General features: G+C 42.7%; 2 long non-coding RNA genes across 2 annotated transcripts; both read left to right on the top strand.

Annotated features, from left to right (window-relative positions):
* The first annotated feature begins 571 nt into the window (after positions 1 to 571).
* Positions 572 to 19,991, top strand: LOC146985543 (uncharacterized). Its single transcript, XR_015035975.1, has 3 exons — positions 572 to 2,124; positions 10,297 to 10,390; positions 18,354 to 19,991. It is a non-coding gene; the product is annotated as an uncharacterized LOC146985543 (long non-coding RNA).
* On the top strand, positions 16,042 to 18,342 carry LOC146985544 (uncharacterized). The gene is made up of 3 exons (XR_015035976.1): positions 16,042 to 16,496; positions 16,585 to 16,980; positions 17,012 to 18,342. It is a non-coding gene; the product is annotated as an uncharacterized LOC146985544 (long non-coding RNA).
* Positions 19,992 to 20,610: the final 619 nt, after the last annotated feature.

Here is a 20,610-nt window from a genome sequence, read left to right as displayed (position 1 = left end):
CTTAAGCAGGCCAGTCCACGCTCAACCATTGTGTTTTCTCCCTTTTTCTTTTTCACTAGTTAATATAGTAGCTGAGGTACTGTATAGTGTATCCCAGTATGGCGTGTGAGTGTGTGCACTGCGTCTGCGCACTGCTGGAGGAGTGGACTTCTGTGTCATTCTTCCTCCTCCACCCCTCCCACGTTCAGTGCTTTCCACCCTCCCACTCTGCCTCTCTCTCTCGCTCTATCTCTCTCTCTCTTTCTCTTTCTGTGTGTGTGTGTGTGTCTCCGTCTCCCACCCATCTTATGCTCCCTCCCTCCTTCTCCCCCGTCTCCAGTGCAAATACAGTTCCTTGCCGTGTTGGCCATGTGATGAAAAAGTGACTGGTTCGCGCGCTCCGCCGCACCTCCTATTTCATCATCAGTGGAGCTTTTCTCCCCTCCACTGTGCTCTCGCTGTCTCCTCTACTCTTCCCCTCTCTCTCTCTCTCTCTCTCTCTCTCTCTCTCTCTCTCTCCCTCTCCCTCTCCCTCTCTCTCTTCTTTTTCTCTCTCTGTTTCGGTTGCTCCCCTCTTTCTGCTCCAGCCACACGCAAGGGGGAGACTTAAGCTCTGCGAGGGAAAAAAAAAGAAAAAGTCTGCTGCTATTTCTACAGTCAGGGCCTCCCCACAGCCCGCCCTTCCATAGACGGAGCTTTTTTTTTCACTCACTACTAGCTGGATTTTAACCCTCTGCCTCCAACTAGCTGCACAGCAGCTCTGCAAAACCAGGCAACAAGTTGCTTTTTAGAGGCCTTTTCTCACTTTTTCGCGCATTGATTTTTGCATCATATTGGATTTTGGTGCTTTTTCTTCCGTTCTTCTGTATTTTATTTTCTAAAAATGTACTGCGCCTTCGTATTTTTTCTCACCGCGGATGGGTTCCTAGTAGTATTTATTTGGTTTCTCGCTTTTTGGATGGGAATTTGTGAAGGTGGTGTTTCGCCATGTGATGGGCCTTGTTCTACCTGGAGTGCCGGGGCGCCATTTCTGACGGGTAACCTGCTTGTGGTGGGCTCGTGGTCTGGATGACCACTGTGGATGACAAGCAGAGAATGTGACCAGTGTTTGAGCATGGTACACATCTGTGTTTGAAAGAAAACGTCCTTCATTAGCACCAGCGGCTGGTGCGAAGCAGCGCACCTCCTTCGTCTTCACTCTCCGTCTTTCCTTCTGTTTCCTTCCTATGTCCTCCCTCTCTCTCCGTCCCTGCCTCTGAGTCTCTCTCTCACCCTTGTTCTCTCTCTTTCACACCGACTCGCTCTCCTAACAGGGGAATGAGTGGTGTGCTGAGTCGGAGCTCTTTCTGGGACAGGTGCCAACTGCAAACAAAAGACATTAAAAGGCAATAAGAGGGAAAAAATTGAGTATTTGCGAAATTTCAAATTGTTTCGCCGAAATGTCAAAAGTAGCCCTGCATGTTGTGTCTGTACATGGCCACCTCTCCATGGCGATTATTGCATGTTTATATGAAGTATTCAGACTGATGTAGTGGTCAAGGGTGTTTTTAAAGCCGGGGTTTGAATACTTTGCCACACTTATTCTAGTGAAGGCATTTCATTTGGGAAGAGGGAGGGAGTAATGTGGGAGAGCAGCATATAGACTGCTGAATTATTCATGTGCCCAGCCAAGGCTATGACTGGACTGGTTGTGCTATTTGCATGCATCAGACATGCTGTTTGTCTGTTTGCTAACATTCCTCATTCAAAGACTTGTTAACTAGTAGACGGGCTTAGCTGGAGCCTTGCAGACAGCCTCATGGCCTCCCATTGTTTCAGGCCTCACCAGGCCTGGACCCAGCCGGTGGCAGACGAGCCGTGCAGCCCTGAGCTTAGGGCTCAGACTGTGGCTGTGGAGAAGGAGTGAGCCTGGATCTGAGACTGAGGCTGATGGGGGGGGGGGGCTCAGGCTCAGGCTCAGGCTGGGGCTGGAGCATGGCTGTGAAGGGGACAAGTCTGAGGGAAATGACTGAGTCTTGCAGGAACCTACCAAAAAGGGAGCTTATAGCTTTCTCCTCTTCTTGACAGAGAGATGTGGATGAAAGCGGGAAGAGCTGCCGAACTCCGTATCCCGACCAGACGTTTGGCATCATCGCCGAAATATTGGTGAGTAATATCTGTTTTAATTTGTGTACGCTCTCATGGTTTCGATCGAACTATATCCGTGTGTTTACATTTTAAGGCTTTCAGTGTAACAAGGGCCCTGTACAAATAAACACATGATGCACTTGAGGGTCTCACACAAAGTTTCTTTTCAATCCGTTGTGCATTTACACATCATTAAACCCTACATGCTCATGTAGTTTAGGCACGTACAGCACATTTACGAGCAACAGATCTATTCCTTTTAACTTCAATAATGCTTTTCTATAACTTTTCCCAGCTCTCCACAGAACAGAATTATAATTTAGTAACACAAAAAACAAAAGACCTTGATAGCGCTTTGATTGCTGCCAGGATTATCCTACTTCTTGTTAATCAGTGGATGAGTGGAAGGCCACGGTTGTGGAGGTATTTTACCGTATGTGAGTGGTACATTAGAACGCGGGCTGTCGTAACACTTATTCTTTTGCATAATAACATTTTGGCAACTGGTGTCTGCAGCATCTTTTAAAATGCTTCTGTAGTTATTTTGATGCAAATGAAAACATCTCATTTTTTCATTTGAGGGAAGAACAAACGTGAACGAGCATTAATCCTGTCATAAAGCAGTCCCACCAAAATGACTCAGACTTCACTTTAGAGAAAGCATAATTTACTCTGGCTCATTTGGCTCTTTGTCAGATACTTGGCCATTAACTTTATCAATTCAATGGAAAATACAGGTCGGAGTTTTATATGCCAATTTGTTTATATGGCAATTTACGATCCCCCTGGACTATTCATAACATTTTTATTACATCATAATAACTATTTTCGAATGTTCTGTTTTTTTTAAACCTGACATATTAGCAGCTGATTCATGGAAATCTTCCATCTTTGGCCTGTTTTGTGCTGTGGTCTTCATGTAAAGCTGCCCACCAGGCTCTGTGTGAGTGGGGACCTTATTTTGAAGGACACAACCACGCTGATGTTACAGTAGCCTTCAGTATCAGGTACAGCCTTCACATACGCAGATGATTATGGTCATCCATTCGAATATAAGCTCTGCGTAACTAGCAGTGGACACATGGTTTTGGCTGGCAGAGTATCACACTACTCCACCCCTAAGGCCTTATTGGCAGTGAATGGCAGTAGTCCAGGGAAAGGTTGCATGTTGAGAGGCAGATGGCAGGGTGGTGAGGGTTTGCAGTATTTCCTCTGTGAAAAACTATACCTGACCAATCCAACAGCCTGGTACAGCCCACAATGAGGCATTCTGTGCTCTGGAGCAAACTTCAGCTTCACTGCAGCTACACAACAAAGCCAATCATGAAACACACACACACACACACATACGCAAATGCATACTTAAATGTATATTTTCGTAACATATAATTAAAAAAATTTTCTCTGGGCAAGATGTCAGGCACTAATACAGTATGTTTTCACAGCAGGGAGCATATTTTTTTAGATGCTTGTGTGTTTTTGCATTTTCAGGGTGTGTTCTTGGGCTTGATGAAATGGTGTGTTCAAAGTATTTCTTCTGTTAAAGCCCTGACACACGAAAGTGACCACTTAAAACATTTTATCAGTCAACGTATTTCTTTTTTTTTTTTTTCTTTTTTACATTTTATACTATACAAAGGTACCTGTGTGTCTTGATTAGACTGCAGATACAGAGCTCAGGGACACTGCAGGCCACAGCTAGAACACCAAGTTCCCAAACTTGAACTTGACTTGTGGCCTTGAACTTGGATGTGGATTTCTGGATTTTTGAGAGGGCTGTACTTTATATCAGATTCCGTTTTACCAGTTATTGCTAAATACTGCATGTTTTGTAATGGTGACAGAATTTCCAACTGCCTGAAGCTCAAAACCTTTGGTATCAATCGAAAAATGCACTACTTTACACAACAATTCTAAGTAATTATTATTGAATGTAATTTTGGTTTTTTACACATATTTAAATTATTTGAATGCGCAGGATACATTTCATGTGCTTTGTTTAAATTTGTATTTGATGCCTTCATTACATTAATTTTTATCATATTAACATGTCACGGAATGTACAGATGGAAAAAGATTAAATAGTGCAAAATAATGATGCAGTGATTTTTTTTTCCTGCAAGCATTAATTTTTAAAGAATTCTAAAAAAGTTCTCACCAAAAGTTTCAAAGAGGGAAAAGTATTTTTCAATTTTTTCATACAATTCAATTATTTTTCCATACAGAGGAAAATACACAAAGAAACATGAAACACAATAACTATAGGACACCAAAAAAATCTGTTTGTCACGATGTTGCTTTTGATGAAGAGAATACAGTATTAACGAATACACCACATCCCACACTTTGGTGTGTGTGTGTGTGTGTGTGTGTGTGTGTGTGTGTGTGTGTGTGTGTGTGTGTGTGTGTGTGTGTGTGTGTGACATGCATGTCTTCCACTTGCTGGCTTTAATTGCAGTAGCCTAATTTCTTATGGGATTTTTTTCAGTATAATATTGAGTTCATCCCTGTTTTATTGAATTTATTTCGATCTTGGATGGCAAAATCACAAATATATCAAGTGTCTCATTATTATTGTTTAACTATCGAAGGGTCCTAATGAATATTTTTGTACATTTATTTATTTGTGTCAAAGTAGAATTCTTAGAATATAGTTTTTCCTAGGATTTATCTATTCATGCCTTTGGACAAGTGCGGAAAAAAAAACACAGAGCAATATTTACATGAGTTATTTAATTTTGTGTGATCCCAGTTTCTCCAGAATTGAATTATTTGTTATTCTCAATAATGCTACAGGCATAAAAGATAAGAAAACAGAGCAACCACTTCTCACAGACTGCCAGCCTGAGGCACTGCCACATTTCAAGTATATTTAATAAAAAAAAATCTTATTTCACACAACATTAACACATGGAATTAACAGATGGGAACAATACCATGTGGGGGTGGAATGTTATTATTTAGCAGTGTAATCTAAGCGCAGATGAAAGAGGTTTTTGATCTCTGGATAAGTTTTTGAATAGGACGTTTCCTGTTGGAGACTGTAGTGGTGGTGTGTGCAGCAGCAACACTGTATAGACTACTGTATGTCTCCAGATCTGAGTGTTTCTGCCAGATACTTTCAAGTGTTGAGTGTGTGGTTTAGGTCATGTGCCAGTGCTCAGTGTATTCTTACTAGTGCAACACACAGTGAAAATGAGTCATTCACCAGTACAACACAGCAGCAAGCCACCAATACACTGCTTCATTTGTTAAGTGGATAAATTGGTATTTAAGATTATGTGATTTTGTTTCATTTATGAGGTTGCTGTGATGTTGTGAATTCCATCCAATTTCCTCCTGGCTAATATGAAATCCAGATTGGAGTGGTGAATGGGGGCCAAGTGAGCACTCACTGTAAATATATTTTTCTGCCATAATAATGAAGCCTCTTTTATTTCTGCCGCTAAAATGGTTTCAGTGTGCTATTTTAAATACAATAAAAACCGAAAAACCCGGCATAATGAAAGTTATATTGTATGTCTAAGCTCTCTGGAGGACTGTCAGGGTTAGGGATTTGATTGACATACTGTGCTGCCTGGGCTGCCTGCACTAAAAATGCATTTATGTAGTCCTGTAAGAGGATTTTGATGTCTTCACTAATGCTCTGTCATTTTATTTTCCATATAATAAATCAATGCACGGTGATAGATTTTTTTGAAAATTAATACATTTTATATAGAGAAATTTTGAAGCCATGTAAAAATAATATGTTCGTTCTGATCGCAGGAGAATTTAATTGCTACATAAACGACAAGGCCAGAAATGTATATGTGATGTGGAATGCCCTTGCTGTTGCAGAAGCAGCCTAGATTTCCCGAAGTCCTCATGTTTCAAGTTGCAGTAAGCAGATACTCTGTGCATTTACTTGTAAAACGAAGGAAATGGAAAATAAAATCTGACACGATATTATGCAGGTTGAAAACATATTTATGTAGGGGTATCAATTTGACGATGTTGGAGTTCAGGTCCGGCATTCTCACTGACAGACTATAAGCAGCGGTGCAAAGTACCTAACACTATGCAGCAGGTTAGCTCAGGCAGGTTGCTGCTTGTAGAAATGGAGCCTGGATTGAAATCCTACTTCAACAGCCTAGCACATCTAAATGTCACTGTGCACTCTGCAGAAACATTGTGAGACAGTCACTTTCATTTTAACCGTGCTTGTGTCAATCACGGCGGCATCTGCCTCGGGGTTTTATTCAGCGGTTGTCATTCGGTCGAAAAAAAAAGGTGTCTAAATCTTCCTCGAGGTGTGCGACTGACTGTCTCCTCGGACCGGGGTCTGTGTGTTAGAGGCTGTGGTGGTTCAGGCGCTCTGTTGCCCTCCTTGCACTGTGAATGTGGGGCAGCAGATGAGTGGATCTACAGTGGCCACTACAGGCTGTGGAGCAGTACAGTACAATACAGGATCAGCAGTACAGTAACAGTAGGAAGTGGCAAAAGCCTGAAAAGAGCAGAGAGACTCAACAAAGCAGCCACGACCCCCAGTATCATACAGATTTACACGCTTCTATGTTGTACATTTCTGTGCACAAACTTTCAACGAGGAAAAATAACATACGTTGATGCATTTACCACAATGCATAGGCTGCATGTAAATGCACAGCAAAGTCTAAACCTGTTTCTCCTCACTTCTCTCATCATACATGGAAGCCATTAGAGCATTACCCCATTGACTACTGAGGATTGGGGGGCCATTTTATTCTCCCTGTGTTAATCAGGATGTCAGCTGGGAGTGTCACATGTAATTTAAACACAAAACCACAGCAACTCCACAGAGGCAGCGAGCACAGTCATAATGACATAATATTGGACGGGGTAAGAGTTTCGGGGTGACAGATGATGTAGTTTTTCCTCCCCTGTACCTCCCCCTCTTTTCCTGTAGATGTTAACATGGTTGCTTTACATCATGGGCCCTTTGGCTCAGGTCAAGGTGTTTTTTTTCCTCCTAAAGTTTATTTAATCAAGAAGGATTTTCTTCTACAGTTGCCTTACAGTGCAGGCCTTTCTGAGCCTTTTAACAAGCTTCCCAAGGGAATTATTTAGGCAGATTACTTTCATCCAGCCGGATTAATATTTAGAATCATTCAAACAGAACTACATGTTTTCTTTACCTCTGACCAGCCGATGTTCAGGGTGTCAGCGTGTGTGTGTGTGTGTCAGTGAGTCCGCGGTGTGCAGCATCTTGTGTGAGTGTCTCTCGGCACACGTCGTCAGGACAGATACTTGTTTTATGTACCTGCCAGGCAAAGCGATATTCCAGATAACATTGAGCTGCGCCCACTCAACTTTTCTTTTCCAACGCTCATATATTTCCTCAGCTTTTGGCCCTCGCTGTCGCCAAGGCAATTTAGTCAGAGAAAAACTGCGGAATCAGCAAAATTGTTCCACTTGGAGGTAAAGTTGGAAGTGTTGAAAGGCCTCGCCTGCAACTCTCTGAGTATCAAAATACTGTAAATCCCTTCCCCTCACCTCACCTCCACTTCGCCACTTTCTCGCTGTTCATCAGCCCTGAGCCGAATTATGTTGACTACATGTTGTGATAAAAGTAAACACACCGGCCTCAGCTGTCTCCGTGTGATTCATTTTGGTACGGGGAAATGTAAATATTCAAAATCCCATCTGCTTTGATGTGTCATTACGTACACTTTCTGATTTAGATTATGACTTTTAGGTTTTCTTTTGATGTCTGTTGTACTGATTTCTGCTGTGTAATTCAGCACCACTGTACTGTTTCTATGTTCAAGTTCCCTTGCATGCTGTGCTTAAAGGGATAGTTCACCCTAGAATGATATTTCGCTCATTATCTACTCACCCTCATGTTGACTAAGGGCTGGAAGAATTTTCAGAGTCCACCGTCCCTTCTCTGAGTTACAGGGGGTCTTGGCGTAGCAGTGCATTTCAATGCAACGGTTGCAAAGGGACACCAGAGCTCTTCGTAAAAAAACACACACAAAAAAACATCCAAATACCTCCATGATGCTCGTATGTAATGTCCGTCTTGTGCTGAAGCCCCAAATTGCGTAATTGTCCCGAAAAAAATTAAATAAGTCCACATTCCAAGCATGTTTGTAGCATTAGCTCCTAGTGTCTGTTGTCCGGTCTTCCGCTGCCAGCGCGCATGCGCAAGGTTCGCACTGAGACCGACGTTTTTTCGGGACAATTACGCAATTTGGGGCTTCAGCACAAGACGGACATTACATACGAGCATCATGGAGGTATTTGGATGTTTTTTTGTGTGTGTTTTTTTACGAAGAGCTCTGGTGTCCCTTTGCAACCGTTGCATTGAAATGCACTGCTACGCCAAGACCCCCTGTAACTCAGAGAAGGGACGGTGGACTCTGAAAATTCTTCCAGCCCTTAGTCAACATGAGGGTGAGTAGATAATGAGCGAAATATCATTCTAGGGTGAACTATCCCTTTAACTGGCCTACTGATAAGTGTCAGTTGTAACTGTAATTCTCAGAAGAAAATATGGTAACACGTTACTTGACGCCTATATCCATAATGCATTATAACCATACTTATAATGAGTTATAATGCAGTTATAGCACTGTATAACTATAGTTATAAACACATCGTAGAGCATTTTATAATGGCTAATAATGTCACATATTATAATAGAGTTATAATTGCTATATGCTTATTGTTATAAAGGCTTATGGTAATTTATGAGTGTTTATAATGATAGTTATACACGTCTATAAGCCAATTATAATACATTATAACTGTATTTATAATGTATTATTGATGTGGGCATTGTCAGTGAGTTGCTAACAATTATAACGCATTATAATACCTGACCTTATAAGTCATGATAAAATGCTTTATAGTGTGTTATGATTATTGTTATGATGATAGTCATACAATGCTATAACTGCATTATAACTCATTATAAGTATGGTTATAATAAGTGAAAACCGAAAAGATTTTTGGATAAGTTAGGTAGGTATATATATGTGTATATGTACATCATGTACAGTATCTTTAGTGTTTTCTTACAATACTTTAATGTGGTACATACTCCTGTAGACTATTCCTCCTGCACGTACTCGTCCAGGCTCCAGGCTTTATGAGTCATCAACATGCATATACACACAAACAACACTACGCAGAGTGCAGTGAGTGCACTGCTCGGACATGAATCTCCCTCCACGGGCTGGAGGAGTTGGGTTACTCATGAGCCCATAAACATGTGCTGGCGGCGGTCCAAAGGCACTGCACTGTAATTACAAACATTAGAAACAATATATAAAAGACCCTTCCCTGGCAAGGCTGTGTCCCGCGCTGCAATTAGCGTCCTTGCACAGAATGATCACCCTCCAACAGCCGCCGCCACGCCGAGTAGAGGCCTTTAATTGGCGGTGTCCTCCTTGGTCTGCTTAGAGGACGACGCTCACGTCTCTCTTTATCTCTGTCACCCTCTTTATGGTCTTGCAATCTTAGATTTGACTAATCATGACTAACTACCTCTGTCCCATTTCACCTCCACACAGTGGTCCTAGCATTGCACACACATGCACCCATCCATACATACATATCTTTACACTAGACAACGTGGGCACATGTCGAGAGCTGCCTCGCACAGTAACGCTGCACAGTCTGTACATGCCCTCATGTGTGAACGTGAACATACTGTGCCCGCATGTGCAGAAAATCACTTATTATGCTCACAAGTACACGCATATGCAGCACTTCACCCACGCACATGACACTGTAGGCTTTCAGTAACACAGCATGCCAAAATGCGTGCACGTATGCAGCGAGTGGGTGCTACTGGGCAAGGCCAAGACCACGGTGGAGCTCGTGTGTTGGTGTTGGGTGAGCATGCGGCAGGGAGAGTTGGCCGGTGTACAGGCCAGCAGAGAGGGTGCGGTGTGTTACATGTTCCACTAATGAGTTTCCTTGGCCAGGCAAGACCGTGGGGCGAGCTTATTAGTAAACAGGCTACAGAGAGGAGACCCTCCAGCCCTCTGCTGCTGCTGCTGCTGCTGCTGCTGCTGCTGCTGCTGGCTCTCCAACTGATCACTCTCACCGCTTCTCTCTGTTGTTTTCTCCTCCTCTCTGTTTCTTTTGCAGTAAATGATCTCTTTCTACAATTCTCACTCTCTGCCTCTCTTTCTCCGTCTCTCTCTCTCCTATCCTTAGGCAGTAAGATGGGTTTTGACTTCAGCCACAGGCACAAACAATTTGGCCAACAAGTGAGATCACGGACAGACAGACTGGCGATCGCAGCAGCGATGTAAGTACTATAATGTATTGTAAATTGAATATGTCATTATTTAATGATATATTGTAATGCTGTTGTGTTGTCTTGCGTTTCATTTAATGAGATGAAGTCTGTAATTAGATGCTACATAAGTTTCCTTTGTTTGATGCATGGCACATAACTGCTCTGTCTACATTTATTTTCATTCTCTCTCTCAGACTTATTATAATACAAGCCTGCATTAGATTAAATCATAATAGCTGCATATTGTGCCTTCATCCCATTTGAAAGGCCAAGTGGTCCCAATGGCTTGTTAGTGCACTAGATTAAAAAAACAAAAAAACAAACATAATCTTTCGTGCATGCGCGCAGAAACACACGGGGTGCAATCTTAATTGTCCACTAGGCATAGGAAGTCTTGACTCTCTCTGTGCCAGGCCCTGGATCTGTTAGAAAATGGCTTCCACTCTCTGCCTTCCAGCTCTCAGCTCCCCGCCGCCATTTTGTGAATCACTGCCAAAGTAGTCAGGTAGCAGTCTGAGGAGGACAGAGCGGAGGAGGAAAAAAGTGGGTGCGAAATTCAAATAAACGGGGTGGAGTTGTAAGAACTGGTGCTCTGGTGTACAAGGATAGAATATTTAATACCTTCTTTTTCCTTATGGAGAGGTTTTTTAATTGTTGCCGACTGACTGCATACAAACAATCAGCCTCCCCCCCTCTGGACCCTTCCCAGCTCCTCTTCTCAAAGAGCTGACCTTGGGTGGACGCCATAAACGGTTCTTTTTCCAGTGTGGGCAAAATGTGCTGGCAGGGCACCACAGCTGCATGACCCCCTTCCACCCTCCGCTCTCCATCCACTCCTCACCCAGACTCACCGGCAGTAACACTACCTGCCTGCTTCCAGTCCTCCAGAGCCAGAGTAAAGCTTTAACTTTTGCTTATGTACCTGTCTCCACCCAAACCGCAGCATGCTGTTAACTGCAGCTTCAAACTCAACTGTGCCTGTATCACATGCACTCAGTAACCCCCCCACCCCCCCACCCTGAAGCCCCACCCTGCAAAACTCCAGCAGCGGCAAGCTAGCTGCCCGCGGCTCTGGAGCTCAGTGCGCGCCAGGCGTATGATTACATGTGCAGATGTTATTAAAGTCCTCTCATCTGACACTACGACCACTGATACTATATCAAGCTTTCAGTAGGCGTCTGCTGCTGCTTTTTTCCCCCTGACCAGCCCTCCATCTGCTCAACTTACCTGACAAAGTCACACAAAATGGCCCGGTGTTATTTTAGCGTGCAGCGTGGTGAGCAAGGAGTTGTTCTCCATCAGTTGAGGCTTCTGTCATTTGACCTGCACTTACATCTAAAGGAAATCATTCATTCATCTCTGTCGCTGAGGGATTTTCTTTCATTTCCTTCTACATTCACAGTTATTGAAATTAGCCTCTAAATGTTGAAAACTCACGTTTTACTTGCGAACTGTCGCTCAACCAGAATTCTTTTGGCCTAACAGAGATACCAACTGTTTTGGGTCTCTTGTTTTTGTTTTGACCAGTGTGCCAACCTTTCTATCTGACGTTTTTGTCAAAATTTAGTTATTCACATATTCCAGTTCTGGTACTACTTATTAACATAATAGGAGGTGTTTTTTTTTCAAGTTTTATGCATTATTAGTCACTTAATCTGGAAAATAAAAATGTTCTATTTACAAACTCAAACTCTATTTTGGTCTTATAAGGTTCTAAACCTCTATATCTCAAATCTGGTCAGAATGCAGATAGAACCTTATAAGGACGCTTTGGGTCCTCTTTTCTAAAGAATTGCAGAAGACATCAACATGTGTTTACATCATAACCTAATGGCATGTAATTTTTGACCTTGTTGCCGGTGGAGCAAAATGTAGTAAGAGCTCACACAGAGAAACGGCACCACTGTATATCTGGGTACTATATCTGTTTATGGCCTGAAGTGATGCTGTAAAAACTCAGTGTGTATCTTTGCTGGCATGTAACTGATTTAGACTCTAGGTGCAAAATATAGCAGAGGTCCCACCAGCAGTAAAACCTGGCCTATTTAGGCCTGTCACAGACAAGCTCTCATTGAGACAGACAGACAGTCAATGGCTTTGCTTACAGTTCAGAATGCACTCTGTCCCCTTTGGCTCTCCACTCCTTAATCTGGCCATGTGTTTGCATATTGGACAGAGTGGCCTCCATATTGTGTTTGTGGAATGAATTATGAATGGTATTACATGACCGTAGCCTGTTTCTAGGACATATCTCTACAACATCTATCCGGAGACTAACGCATGAATACATTTATCCGCTATAGACCTCTTGGAAATGATACTGTGAAGCTGGCCTGCCTGCGTTTGTTTATGGTTATATAGAGCAGATGGCGGTGCAACATGGTCATATATCACACACTGGCTGCCTCGCTGGCACTGCCACACACACAAATGCTTATAGGCAGAAATGTAGGACTATTTGAAGGTGACTCAAATCCACAGAAATGTATTCATTATTCTTCTGTCACTCACAGTGGGAGAAGTATTAAATTTCTTTATCAGCGTCCATTACTGTATATTCCACTTCATGCTGGCAGCGCTCCTGGAACTATAGGCACTGGTGCTAATAACTGCTGCCAAACCAAGCTTTTCAATGCTAACTGTGGTTAGCTGCGCTGTATTTACAGCCTTAGCTTTCAGCTGTAACTGCTAACCACTGTAGTGAGGCTGACTACAGCCAGCTATAGCCTGGGGGCAACAAGCTCCTCAAGGTTACAAACTGTACAGATCCCTGTCTGCCTAACTCTGGCCCTCTGTCTGTCAGCTGAACTTCATATCCAGGGAGAAAGGTATTTGTCCCACCCTCTAAATATAGCTGGCGACAGATGCAGCTCGATGGGGCACTGCCCAAGCTGAAAGGGGCCCTGCAGGCAGGCTCGAGCAGAGCTGGGCATGCAGACGTGTCAGGACTATAGACTTCCCCCTAATAGACAGGGGGTCCTGCAGGTCACCAGCAGCCACATGGCAGCGCACGTTTCACCAGCTCCCATTAGCACTGTGGAAAAAAAGACTATGCCTGTGCAATACAACAGATAATATTTGGTATAATATTTGGGTAACACATAATAATAAGTACACATTGTTGAGCATTAGTTAAGCATTAAATACTGAATTCATCATTTATAACACATAAATACTATATTAGTATTATAAACACAGTTAAAAATGTTTTACTCATCATTGATAAGCATTAACTGTATTTATAAACTACATACTAATGAGTATGCATGTGTTATAAATGAAGAACTCAGTATTTATTAATGCTTAATAGTGTGTACTTATTATAAAGTGTTACCAATATTTGATATATTTTCATGAGATGTATACTGAAATACTGCAGTGTAGGACTTTTGCCAGTGGTTATAGTATTGAAAGCCATAAAAGCAAAGCTCCCCTGGTATTCAACTGTAATAGTTAAGATGAAGGCGAAGGAAAAACAGAACTCCATTTTTAAACTTCTTATGATTAATGAGGTAAGTGTCCTTGGTTTGATCATCAGTGTAAGCCTTAAGCCTACCGGCTGAATAGACTACATTCATAGCTAGACTACCATGAGCACTAATGAGCATTATGATGAAACTGATTGGAGGCATCGTGCTTTATGTGTCTGATTATTTACTGCAACTGTAATAGTCACCTGTGAACCCTTCATAAACAAGTCATTTCCATGTAGACCTTTCTGCGCGCCTGCACCCCGCTGTGCATCCTTCTTTGCGTCTCTGCATACACACACACACACGTGCATGCGGGCGTGTGTATGTTTCTCTGTGTACATGTGACTGTATACTGTGTGTGAGAGATGAGAAGCAGCTGGCAAGGTTGGGCTGAGTGGTCTGGGCGACCCCTGCTGCGTGCCCTGTCATTACAATGATTGGGGTCATTTTTTACCTCTAAGGATGGGGCCGGGGGGCCGCGCCGGGATCAGCTAACTTTGCCTTATCCAGCCCCCTTCACCTGGCATGTTTATGGCTCTGCTGGGGGATGGGGAGGGGGGAGTGGGAGTGGGAATCCGGGAGGGTCACTGGGTCTCACGGGCCTGACAGGCAGACACACATATTATGTACATAGGCGTGAGTACATGCACACTCCATCATACATGTATACACATGATGATGATCCACACACACATACACACACAGACGTGCATAAATTACACATGCATTAATGCAAACATGCACACATAGGCCTTCAAACACCTTTGTACTCACCCATAAATTGCCTATTCTTTCACTCCTCCAAGACAAACTCACACAAGCTCAATATCTGCCTCATGCAGAGGTGACGAGGAGGTCAGCCTGTCTGACTTTGAGCAGAATCCCCCTGTGGCTTGCCCCAGCCATCCCCCCTGGCATGTGTAACAGGACCTGCCCATGCAGCCTCTCCTCTTCCCTCACTCCTGTCCTCCCCCCTCCACCTCCTCCTCCCGCTTGCCTCCCCCTGGCCCTGGTATAAATAGATGGGTCATGCTGTGCTACCCTGAGGGGGGGTACAGAAGCCATGCTTCCCTTTATAAATGCTCCACCGTGTCTATCTGGATTCCTCCTGTCTGCACCCAGACACCACTTCACTTTCCAGGACTCATAAAGCCCTATATATCACATAGTACCTGTGCCTGTACCTGTACCTGTACCTGTACCTGTACCTGTACCTGTACCTGGAATTCATCCCGGATACAAAAGAAGCAGCACAGGTATAAACACAAGGCCTGATAAGCACGTATACAGTTGATACTTACATAACTCATAACCATAAGCATTTATATAATCTTGCAGATCCAAAAAGTATTCACAAAGGCTTAAAAGGATAGTTCAAAATATAAGTTTAAAAAAACGGATTGCACAAATGCACATCCTAGTTGTCCAATGTTGGGTGGATGCTGGACCAAGAAAAACGTGACATGAATGTAAAGAAAAGTCTGCAACATCAAAAGAGCTCCAATGCAATAATTTATTAAAGCTATACGTTTCGAGCACCACCGGCTCTTCCTCAGATGTTAGATGTTGAAAACAACTCGTTCTCGTAACGTTCTGTTATTATCTCATAACGTGGTGAATGTGCAGGTCACAACTTGTCCACTGGAGCATTTTGGAGTTGTTGGATTGTGTATTTGATGAGTTTGATGAGGGAAACCAAGAAATTCCATTAGCCTCCGTAGCGTAGCTCTGAGCAGCTCGCGGCTCTGCTCCACCATTCTAAAAACAGCTTGCACCAACAATTACAGGTAACGAACCCACTCCTAAAACTATAGGGATTAAGGTAATGGGCCAATTTTCCAAAATGTTGAACTATCCCTTTAAGAGTTAATCAAAAAAGTACGAAGAAGAGTGCCCTGTCTCAGAACTCCCCAAGTGAAGTGTTTAAATAGAGATCCAGAGTGAGCTACAGTGAACAAACACTGGAGATCATTAGATCTTCTTCTTTATTGATGTCAATAGAAAACCTGTTTCTTGTCTAAATGTGGAAACATTGGTTATCTGATGACTTAATGAATCTAAGTAAAAATGTGACCGAACTTTCTGCACTCGAAATTTTGCAATACACCTCACTACAGATGCGTTTTTGCTGACCTAAATGTCTTGAGGTGTATATTGTGACGCCAGCGCTACAAATTAACAAAACCCTGCAACACAATACAAGTATCTGCAGCCTGGACTTGTGGGATCACAAACACTAAGCAAATGACTTATGGTAGTGTTTTTAATCATGGCACATTTGCATTGGAAATATGAAGATGAATATTGTGTAAATGTCCATCTTCTTACTCCGAATCACCCGCCGCACTGACTGACCACAGACCGCCAGAACCCCAAAGATCAGGTTACAAGGTTACAGCACACTCCACTCCATCTGACTATCACTGCAGCCAAACTCAGCTTTGGTATTGATTGATAGATAGGCACTGTAGCACTTAGACTGAAGTGTGATTGAATTAAAGTGGCTTTTTAAGCAGTGCATGCCTTTTGCTGTGAACGCGTGTGAAAATGTGATGAGGTAAATGAATATCTTGTTTTGCCTTATTCCCTCCAAAGAGTATTTTTCCATGTTCATGTGTCAGTGTGTGTGTGTGTGTGTGTGTGTGTGTGTGTGTGTGTGTGTGTGTGTGTGTGTGTGTGTGTGTGTGTGTGTGTGTGTGTGTGTGTGTGTGTGTGTGTGTGTGTACATAGAGTGCATTTGAGACCGTGTCCTTGTGTGCAAGTATGTATTTGTTTATGCGTTTGTGTGTGCATGCCCCACAGAGTGGGTATGTGTTTGTGTGACATTATGAGACGCTGAAGTGTAGTAAGCAGGACTTTGCACCTCAGCCCCTCTAAACAGCTAATGGAGGTGGAAGGCTAAAGCAGCGTATCAGTTACAGACGCTGTGCTTTCAAGTGCTTGCTGAGTTTGCACACTTTTAAGAAGGCTGAATTTTTTAGGTGGACAAGCTCTTAGTAAAGGAGGTGTTTTTAGATTGAATTGCATAACTGTGTAAAGAGCCCTAAACAAGTGTGCAAAAGGGTATATGCCTGTGTGTGTGTGCGTGTACGCATGCTTGTGTTGCATATTGGACCTCTGCAGTACGTGTGTGTGTGTGTGTGTGTGTGTGTGGGAGGGGGGGGGGGGTGCGAGTGTGAATATTTCCCTGTCACTGGATGATCGCAACTGGCTACACTTGAAAGCAATAGCTTTCCTGGACATCCTCTCTGTTGGTCAGGACCCCAGAGCCATCTACTATATTAGATTGAAATATGTCCAGTCAGCAGACTAGGAGGACAGTGTGCCTTGACCTTACCTTATGAAGTCTGGGGGCCCACACCGTGGAGCTTTTTGCAGGGCTGCACAATGAGAATAGACTGTCACATGAACACTGCTCTACACAGAGCGCACCGTTTCCTAAATGTAGATATGGTTTAAGCTCGTAGTGTTTTAACTTTACAATGGCATGATTCAGACACGATGAAAAGATTTCCCTCTTCATTTGAAGTTTCCTGCAAATCACTCATCTAAACCCCTCTAAGCTTCTTCTTCTTCTTGTTTGCTTGTCTTTAATCTAATTCTGTTCTAAGTTAAAGGAGTTCCTGTGCTGTGTCTCCTCTGTGGCTTGTGTTTGTTTCACTCTCTCTCTGCCATCACCCCTGTGCACGTGTGCGCTCATACACATGTGTGCATTCTCTGGGCTGCCATGCTGTATCTTTCCTACTGTCTGTCTGCAAAGTGTCTGTGCATACTTAAAATGCACTCATCCAGTGCTACAGTGTAAGTAAAGCAGCTCTGAATAATGCAGTGCCTCAGTCTCACTACTGAAACAACAGAAACAATGTGGCCCCTCAGCTCAAGACATTCCTTTTTGTATTGTGCAGAGCTGTTTTTGTGCGTGGAATAATATTACTGTAGAGGTATGTGCTGACACAGATTACCCTGATGTTACTTTGTGTCAGCGTCTTGTGACAGTTAAACATGCGGTGTTCTCACAGAACAAACACAACACACATGAATCATCATCTTGTTTAAAAGTGGGGCAAATAACAAAATGTGTCTTGGCTTTAAGCCATGATCAGCGCAGTGTAGCTGCACTGATCATGGCTTATAGTGAGGCAAACAACGCGTCATGTTTGTTCTGTTTTGATGGCAACAACCATGCACCTGATACATCGCTCAAGTGTTTAGAGTTGTGCACACTGCTACTGTCTAGCATTTCTCACAGAACACACAAGTATGAGCCATCCAGAATGTCATACAAGCATGCTGTAAACACACATAACCACATACTCAAATTGCATGTAAACAATACACTGTCACCTGAGAATCAAAAACAACTCTTGTGCTGACTGTCAGCCCACTGGGGCATTGGCAATTGATCTCCCTGAAGTCAAACGTAAAAGTCAGAGCGTTGAAGAGTTTCTACATTTCCTTTGCTGCAAGAGTAACAAGATTTCTCCCCCCTCCCCTTTCAGATGGAGACTACCTGATGTGCTGCTGAAACCGTAATGGAGGCAGGAGACGATAGGCCAGTCCCCCCCAACCACCACCACCACCACCACCACCACTTCACTGCGTGTTACAGAGCAGGTGAGAAACATTAACAGAGGCAGCAGCAGCTGCGGCCCTCTGCTCCGCACATGTGGGCCAGGATATGAGCTATAGCTCCAGCTCGCCCACTCTCAACACTGGTCACTGATGTTAACACTCTCCTCTCTGAGGCACAGAAAACAGCTCTAAGAAAGAAAAGAGAAAAAAAAGAAGTAGAAACTTGGTGGTGGAATTAGCTCAGACTGCTGTTCAAAATATACAGCTCCAGTGCCATTTTGTGAACAGTAATACTTAGCTTTAAAGCAGTCGTTCACAAACTTTTTGGCGATGATATTTTAGAGTAAAACTATTTCTATTTGCAACTTCATGTCCCAGGATGCATTTGAGTTGCATGAATTTCACCTACAGAGAGATTAATTTGCTTATTTTGAACCATTTTGGAATAAGAATTTTAAGTACATCACATTTTTTTTAAATGAAAAACTTAAAGATGATATTGGAAATAGTTTCTATATATATATGTATTTCTAGTCATTACCTGGTTCCAACCTTCCCCTTGCTGGGAGCCAAACCTGTTGAGCAATAACAATCTTGTTTTCAACCGTCTTTCAGCACTTATCATAAGCCTACTGAACACAGAGCTAAACCTGCTCTGTATGTTTTTAATGGGCAGAGTTTAAAAGTAGTATCCATTTTAATACGTAGGTCTGCGTTTCAACTATTTCTCAGTAAAATCCTGATTTTGGATGTCACTGTACCCTCTTAAGTTATACACTGGTTGCATTTGAATATGGAAATACCTTGGCTACAGTATTTGTTTGGGACATGTGCACCTTGTGAGATCATTTGAATTCCCCTTGAGCAGGAGCCATGAACCGGACGACCCCGTCGTCACATTGTGTTCAGAACACACGAGCTCCAGTCACACCGGTGAGGTGTCCCAGAGGAGAGTGGCATGTGTGTTTGTGTTTCTGTGAATCATAACTGCTGTTTTGTATTCAGTGAGGTGTGTCAAAGTGGATTACCTGCATGAACGGGGACCTGAAGGGACTTTGTTTTTTAAAGACTGTCCTTTGGGGTGAGGTAGTAGGTTGTATAGTTTTAGGGTGATACCCTTCCTGTCAGATAACTATACAACTTACTGTCTTTCCTGAAGTGGCTGTAATGTCTTCAGATGCCATTGTTGAAGCTTTTGGATCTGGATCAACTCTGGAATGTGCATGTTTACACACTGACTGCTAAGAGTACAACTCAGTTTTAGCTTTTCACTGTTGTCATTTCAGACTTCATGTTCAATAAAAAAAAGTGATGTGTCTTGTTATGTCTTGCTGGTCAATGACCACAAAACACTTTTACACAACGTTATTTTAATCCAGTTGTCATTGCTTGTCTTTTCCTCAAACTAATTGATTCTTATTGTTTATACTGTTCATGTTTTAGACATTAAAAACTCAACATGTGAAGTCGGTAATTGTAAAGTGTTTCTATTGCAAACATGTAAGACAATGCATTTATTTTTTCTTGTGTCCTTCCTTATAATAAAATGTTGTGATTACCTGTCACTGTACTATGATTATCTTGAGTACCAGTTGACTCAGATTTTGCCGACCTGTAGGACCTTTCTGATGTTCGTACGGGGTGAGGTAGTAGGTTGTGTGGTTTCAGGGTAGTGATTTTGCCCAATCAGGAGATAACTATACAACCTACTGCCTTCCCTGAAGGGCAGCAATCCTTCACCATACAGACAACAGTGATTAAGTCATCTCCAAGCTGGACCATAGACATCCACAGTGAGTCATAGCAGCAGGTAAATTGACTTTATGCTTTTAATTTTCTGCTTGAAACAAAAATAAAAAATATAATAAAATAATCTAATGAAGCAGTTCGTCTTTTTGATATTTTGTTCTTACACCCCATGAATTTAAATATTTGAGATTACAGTTGTACAGTTTTGCCAAATCCTTTCCAAAGTCCAGCCATTGCTGTGATGATGTATACATATAGTATAGGTATGGAGCTTACTGTCTTCAGTGAAATCTGGAACTTAATATCAACTTCCAGAAATGACAGACCACTCGCCAGATACCAAATGCAGTGTATTCAGTGTACGAGTCTGTGTTGAACATACCCAAACACATTTATCATCATTTGTTGGCTGAGAAAACATTAGAAATATGTGTG

Source organism: Trachurus japonicus, chromosome 6 (genome assembly GCF_045865225.1).
Source record: "Trachurus japonicus isolate A0001 chromosome 6, Traja_1.0".
NCBI classification, from domain to species: domain Eukaryota; kingdom Metazoa; phylum Chordata; class Actinopteri; order Carangiformes; family Carangidae; genus Trachurus; species Trachurus japonicus.
Note: the sequence above shows the minus strand (reverse complement) of the source record. Positions and strands in the feature narration are given on the sequence as shown.